Raw genomic sequence first — 7,712 nt, 5'->3', positions numbered from 1 at the left:
AATAACCTTCCTTAAACCTCCAAACAAAGGAACCCAAATCCTTTTCTCAAAACATAACGTTCCTTCCTCGTTTGGTATCAATAGCTTCTCCATCCCACGGAGATACTCTTCTTCAAGGTTCCCTTCCTTGAGAGCTTCTTTCTGCGCGGCACGAATGTGCAAGGGAAGATCGGTCTGAATAATCATTTCTAAAGCCCTAACCCTTATGGGCTTGATTCTCTCTTTTCGACTTAGGGCATCGGCGACCACATTCGCCTTCCCTGGGTGATACTTTATCTCGCAGTCGTAGTCATTCAACAGCTCTACCCATCATCTTTGTCTCATATTCAACTCCTTCTGGTTGAATATGTGCTGTAGGCTCTTGTGATCTGTGAAGATTATGCACTTTGTACCATAAAGGTAGTGTCTCCAGATCTTTAATGCAAAAATTACTGCGCCAAGTTCCAAGTCATGTGTGGTATAGTTCTTTTCATGTACCTTCAGCTGGCGTGACGCGTAAGCAATAACCTTTTGGCGTTGCATCAACACACAACCCAATCCTTGACGCGAAGCGTCGCAGTATACCACAAAATCATCTGTACCTTCCGGTAACGCTAAGATTGGCGCGTTGCATAGCTTACCCTTCAGTATCTGGAATGCTTCTTCCTGTTTGATTCCCCAATCAAACTTCTTATCTTTCTGCGTGAGGAGTGTCAATGGTTGAGCGATCTTTGAAAAATTCTCAATGAACCTTCGATAATAGCCAGCCAAACCCAAGAATTGTCGAATCTCGGTTGGCGTCTTTGGCGTTTCCCAATTCTGGATCGCCTCGATCTTGGTTGGATCCACGTGGATTCCATCTCCATTTACCACGTGCCCAAGGAATTGCACTTCACGTAGCCAAAACTCGCACTTCGAGAATTTGGCATACAACTGTTCTTTCTTCAGCAGCTCCAAAATGGCTCTTAAATGCTGTTCGTGTTCAGCCTTCGTCTTTGAATAAATCAAAATATCATTCATGAACACTATCACGAACTTGTCCAAATACGGCTTGCAAACTCTATTCATCAAATCTATGAACACTGCAGGTGCGTTTGTCAACCCAAACGGCATAACTAGGAACTCGTAGTGTCTATAACGAGTTCTGAAGGCTGTCTTTGGGATACTCTCCTCTTGTATCCTTAACTGATGGTATCCAGATCGAAGGTCGATCTTAGAATAAAAGCTTGAACCTTGCAGTTGGTCGAATAGATCATCGATCCTTGGCAGAGGGTATCTATTCCTGATCGTCAGCTTGTTCAACTCCCGGTAGTCAATGCACATTCAAAGACTACCGTCCTTCTTCTTGACAAACAAAACTGGAGCTCCCCAAGGCGAGAAGCTTGGTTGGATAAATCCCTTGTCTAACAACTCTTGAAGTTGTGTCGACAGTTCTTGCATCTAAGACGGGGCAAGTCTATAAGGTGCCTTAGCCACAGGCGCAGCGCCTAGAACTAAATCGATGCGAAACTCCACTTGCCTCTGGGGTGGCAATCCAGGCAAGTCCTCTGGGAAGACTTCTGGATATTCCCTCATGACAGGGATGTCTTCGATCTTCGGTTCTTCAGCTTTCTTATCTACAATGTGTGCCAGAAAGGCAGCACATCCCTTCTGTAAACATCTTCGCGCTTTCAAGCAACTGATAATTCTTAACGGCGTATCACGCTTCTCTCCGTGAACCACAATGGTCTCACCATCATCAGTTGGGATACGAACTACCTTTTCGTGACAACTATCTCAGCCTTGTTGCCTGATAACCAATCCATTCCTACCACCACGTCGAAGCTTCCCAACTGGATTGGTAGTAGATCCAGAGCAAACTCACGCTCTCCCAATTCGATCACACAGCCTCTGATAAGTTCATTGGCTTTTACCAACCTTCCATTAGCCAATTCGATTGAGTACGGAATATCTAACTTACTAGCGGCTAACCCAAGCATATTCTTAAACTCTAATGATACGAAGCTATAATCGGCACCAGTATCAAATGAAACGGATGCATAGCGTTGGTTTACAGGGAACGTACCAGTAACGACGTTGGGGTCCTGGCGTGCTTCCCTTGCTTCAATATCGAACACTCTTCCCCGGGTTTGGTCCAACTCTGGGCAGTTCCTCTTGTAGTGCCCATCATTACCACAGTTAAAGCATCCAGGTCTTTGCCTGTTTCCACCACCATTTCCAGCTTGATTATTCCTCTAGTTACGATTTACAGTGCCCGCTTGATTCGCATTGTTGCCTCGATTCCCATTTCCTCCAATGTTTCCTTGTGGGCGATTTCCATTACCACCCCGGTTATTGTTTCTGTTTCCAAATCCTCCTTGGCCTCCCTGGCCAACAGTGGCCCAACAAGAATCCTTCAAGTGGTCAGGTTTTCCACATGCTTCACACACTCTCAAACTACACCGGCTAGAATGGTGACGCTGGCAGGTGTTGCACTTGGGCTGAGTGCCCATATATCCCTTTCTTTTCTTTCTACTACCAGCTGTAACCTGAGCTGGCGCGCTTGACTCACCTTTCTTAACAACCCCACTAGTACCTTGCTTGAAGTTCGAGAACTTCCGTTTGTTACCTCCGGATGACTCGACGTGAGTCTCCTCGCCAGGGTTTGCAAGTTTTTCTAGTCTAATGACTTCCGTAACGAGTGCCAAGCCCATCTTACTTGCAACCATAGATGTTGGTGGCGTAGATGCTGTCATTAAGCTCAGGACTTGAGGTGCCAGTTCCCCAAATGAAATGTCCTAATTTCCTCAATTCTGGTTCTACCAAGTACGGAACGACTCGTGCCAAATCATGAAGTCTTTGCATGAATTCCAACATTTTCGGACCTTTCATTATCAGGCTCTGGAATTCACCTCCCAACCTCTGTGTTTCTGTTTGGGTGCAATACTTCTTATGCATTATTCCTTTCAACTCATCCCAAGTAAACGCGTATGCTGTAGTTAGGCCCATTATTCGAACCTGAAGATTCCACCATAATCGAGCTCCATCTTGAAACAACTCAGTAACGTATGGGACTTGTTGTTCTGGCGTACAACCACTTATTCGAAAGATGGATTCCATACTTTCAATCCATTTCACAAAAGCTATGGCACCCCCAGTGCCGTCGAACTTCGGAGGCTTGTAATTGAGGAAGTGCCAGTAGGAACAACCGTTATTTTCTGAGGTGCCTCTGCTAGGTTCGGAGCGTAGGGCCTCGTGCTGTACTATAGCTGCAGCAATTATCTTTTGAAGTTCCGCCTCTGAGTTGGGCATGTGCATTTCGCGTCTTGGTGGCATCTTCTAAAAGATGTTTCACGTAGCTTAGGTCATAGCAGGTGAAACGTACGTATGTATTCAACAATATCAGCACATAACATCTCATGTTTTAAAACATAAACAATAGATCACTTCGATTGCATCGCTACCAATCGAGACCAAAATGTAAGGTTTACAGGTACCCAACTATATCATACAACATCAATGACTTAGTAGGGGACGACCCTAGGCAAGTCGTGCGATTGCTGGACATGTTCAGGAATCTCTGGTTCGTCCATTTTCAAATTCCAGGACTCCATCTCAAGCTTCTGTTATTCCAGTCTTAGAACCACATTTCTCCTCAATCATTTCCTTGAGCTCGTCCCAGCTCAGTGCATAAGCAGCATCTGTACCAAGGGTCTGAATCCGAAGATCCTATCATGAGAGTGTGCCATCTAGAAATGACCCCGAGGTAAAGGTAACACTCTGTTGGGGCGAACAGTTAGTCATTCTTAGAATGGAGTCAATCTTTTCGGACCAACGAACAAATGCAATGGCGCTTCCTGTTTCGTCGAAGTTCAAAGGCTTGCAGTTCAGGAACTGCTTATAGGTGCGGTCAGTTGGGGGGGGGGGGGGGGTATTTCCAGTAGTGCCATCGCTGTGCTTAGAGCGGAGTGCTTCATGTCATGCATTTGCCTGTGAGATGCGTTTTCGCAGCTCGGCTTCTATCCTTGGCAACGTACTGGTGTTTGTGTCACGCCTGGGTGGCATTCTCTTCTGCCGAAATGGCATGAAGCGGGTTAGACAACATTCCAATTGTCTAAGAGATACATAGCACCATAAGCCATCATGTAATCACCCAATTTTACACGTAAATATACTCAATGTATGGGTGGGGAAATAAATTTCAGAGCCTTCACATAGGCTTGCCAATTTGGCTTGATGCTTGTAATAGAATGAACTCGAGGCTACATCGCCTTGGTCATTAGTTATTTCCTGCTACATTGGTTTTCATTAGCTTGACCCGCAGAGTCCACCAGGATTTCTGTGCACTACAAGTCGTTATTACGTGGGCCCCCGTAATAATAAATTATCTTGCATAGTTACCCCAAATTTTCTCTCGTCCAAGCAGATGATCAACCAAGGAGCAACAGCAGGTGCATCGGCATGAGCAGGGTCATGCTCCAATGTGGGGTCAAGAGCAACGCCTGGCTCAGGGCCACGGCTAGCTCCGGATCAACAAACTCCATCTCAAAATCAGCTGGATCAACCATCACAGGGGGTTACAGGATCCTCCAAGGGCTTGTCTAAGTGTATGAACTCAAGGTCGTGGTCTGGATCAAAACCAGGTGGAAGAACAGGATCACCCTCAATACTGTGATCAAACTCAAAGCTGTGTGCGAGAACCGGTGCAGCTGATGATGCCGTATCAGGGTCAGCGTCGTGGGAATGGTGCTGCACTCTCTGTATATGCGAAAATGCGGATGTCAGAAACTCAAATGAGTTTGGGACAGGGGAATGGGCATGAGTTTCCCCCGCAGGAGCGTCCGTAAGCAGTAGGCTAATACCAGCAGCAATAGGGCCTCGCCCTCGAATGGGTCCTTCTCTAGTAGATCGTTATCGTCGTCAGAGGCCACGTCGGGGGGGGGGGGGCATATCAACAACAGGATAAGTGGCAAGGGGCACAGGAGCAGGGATCACCGCGAGTGGCAAATTCCCAGCAAGATGGCCATCAGTAGGCTCTGCTACGACTTCAGGCAGCGCAAAAGGGCTGAAAGTCGTCATTGTCTGTGCCGGTAGTATCGGAAATGTACACCTCGTGCTCCGATGAAACTATGTCGTCTGATACAATGGCCATGGGATTCGTAGTGTCCATCTTTCTAGTACATGATGAAAGCATGACGTTTGTAACACAAACACATATACGTATAATAATCAATCATATAATCATAGAAACATGTTAGTCAATAAGCAATCAAATAATTCTCCCAGTCCCACTAGCCTTCCAGTCTCCTAGACTGATACTCCTAGTCTCACTAGCCAAATTCTTCCCAGTCTCTAAGACTGCTCTATCATCTACCTCGACCTCTTAGATCGAGCCTCGGCCTCCAAGACCGAGCCTCAGCCTCCAAGACTGAGCCTACTCTTCCTAGTCTCACTAGCCATCTACCTCGATCTCTTAGATCGAGCCTCGGTCTCCAAGACCGAGCCTCAGCATCCAAGACTGGGCCTAAAAATAATATATAAAATGTGCTCAACATTTGTTTGTAAAAACGTTTTGGATCTGGACTTAAGTGGTATGCAATAAAAATGTTTTCGTGAGAGCCCTAGTGATCATAGTCTAGACTCGAGAAGGAATCCTAGTTCGCTATGATCAGAGCTCTGATACCAAGCTGTCACACCCTGGCTTTGCGGAAGCGTGGTTAATTTGGTATGACTTCTTAATACCATAGCTTAACCATAACAAGCTATATGAATTTAAAAACCATGCAAGATCATCCATTAATTTAGGTTCGAAAAGTAAGATACCATGACATTGTCTCAGCGGAAACACATCCTAACAACATAAACAGTGTTCAACAGACACAAACATCATCATGACATAAACACAGTTTAAGAACTGTGACTCGTCCAGGAAAAAGTCACATCCCTTAAACTTGGATGACCTTGTAACTGGTGCAGCGGGAAAACGTGCCATACCGTGCCAGATCCTTTAATTCCCTGAAATACATGTAAGTTGAAAAATCAACAATAATGTTGAGCGAGTTCATGTGTAAGTGAGCAAATAAACCTTTGTTTGTACAAAACCCTGGTATGTAGCAAATAAGGAAAAAGAGATCACCAATGGTTTGCAAGGCCATTGATACGTGTGAAGTGCAAGTAGGAAGACTCAAACCTAGCAGATTTTGCGATTGGGTACAAAGTCACCACCTGGTCCATTAGGCGGGCTCATGGGTTGGGCTCGCTACACCCAGATAGATCTACCGCTACTGTCCCTCGGTCCTACCTTGAGGATTAATGGCCTCAAGTTTCCGCCTACCCAATTCACATGATCTAAATAATAACCCTCCTTACGCTAACCATACCATGTATAAAGTATTCGTAATCAAAGTAACATGTATTTCACCCCCGCAGTTTAGAAAACTGAAAACAGTTAAGAGAAAAGGGGGACATGAACTCACAGCGGTGCGTCTCTACCAAGTATGTCCCCAAGTCAAGCAGCTGTGCAACGACCTACATGTACTAACTCTATTAGACGGACGGCCGTGCCTTAGCTTTATGGTTTAAGTTTTGGGAAATAGTTAGACAACTATTTCGTGTTTACATTCTGTGCATACTTGGTAATTAGTTTCCTTCCCAAGGATGGGGGATTTAATACATGTGCGTACGAAATATATTATTAAGTCTTACTTAAAATATATCTTATTTCTAACTTCAAAATATAAATATTTTTCTCAAAAAATATTATATTTTTGTTTCACATAATTTTCCCAAAATAATACTTTAGCAAAAATACGCGTTCATAAATATTTCCGTAAAATGCATAAGTTACGTTTTAACGATCGAGTGGTAATAATAATTACCGGTGTAACTTATATATTTATCGTGGAGGCGTTCGTATTATTTTGGATTCGTTAACGTTTGATAATATTATTTTTACCCTAAAAATAATATTTATATACTTCACAAAATAATTGACAAGTGACGTTGTGAAAAATATATTTACTAAATATATATTTATGACGTTTAATTTTGTGAAAACCCCACCTCCGATATTTGTAAATAAAGTCGTGGCGAAACTTATATTTTGAAAACATGTCGAAAAGTATTTCTAACACTTATAGTGAAAATAATTCTAAGTGTTAGGTTTTTCGAAAAATTTCGCCAGAGTTTCCTCTGTAACTGGAGGTGGCCACGCTTTCAAGCGTATCATTTTCTTTTATAAATCAAACCAACCATTTTCTTACTTAACCAAAACAATATTCAACACACCAACTAGTCCATAACATGTTAATCGCAAAGATTTCATGAACTTGTGATTTACTCAAAAATACGAAGTAAATCTCATTACTTTTAGCGGATCTTTATATCAATTAGTCCGGTTTCGTAAAAACCTTGCTTTTAGAGAAATTCCGTCTTCACAACTTCTCGTCATCTTTTACAAAAATTGTTATTTTGTCGAAACTTTGTGCAACACAAGTGTTTACACACTTATGTGTTCTAAAAGTCATACTAGTTAACGTAAGATCCGTCTTTAGAAAACATAATTTCCTTGACACTCGGTCCTTTGAAAATACCACTTGTAGATCCTTAGATCTACTAGTTTTAAACACTATTTTGTAAGTAAAATCGCTTTTACACAAGTTCATGATTTGTGTGTGGTAGAGTTTCATGCTTTAACCCTTGTTACTTCCAAAACATCCTTATGTCATGATCCATGATCATGACCAACCCGGGTT

This window comes from Helianthus annuus, chromosome 15, assembly GCF_002127325.2.
Source record: "Helianthus annuus cultivar XRQ/B chromosome 15, HanXRQr2.0-SUNRISE, whole genome shotgun sequence".
NCBI classification, from domain to species: domain Eukaryota; kingdom Viridiplantae; phylum Streptophyta; class Magnoliopsida; order Asterales; family Asteraceae; genus Helianthus; species Helianthus annuus.
This window is presented reverse-complemented; position numbering follows the sequence as displayed.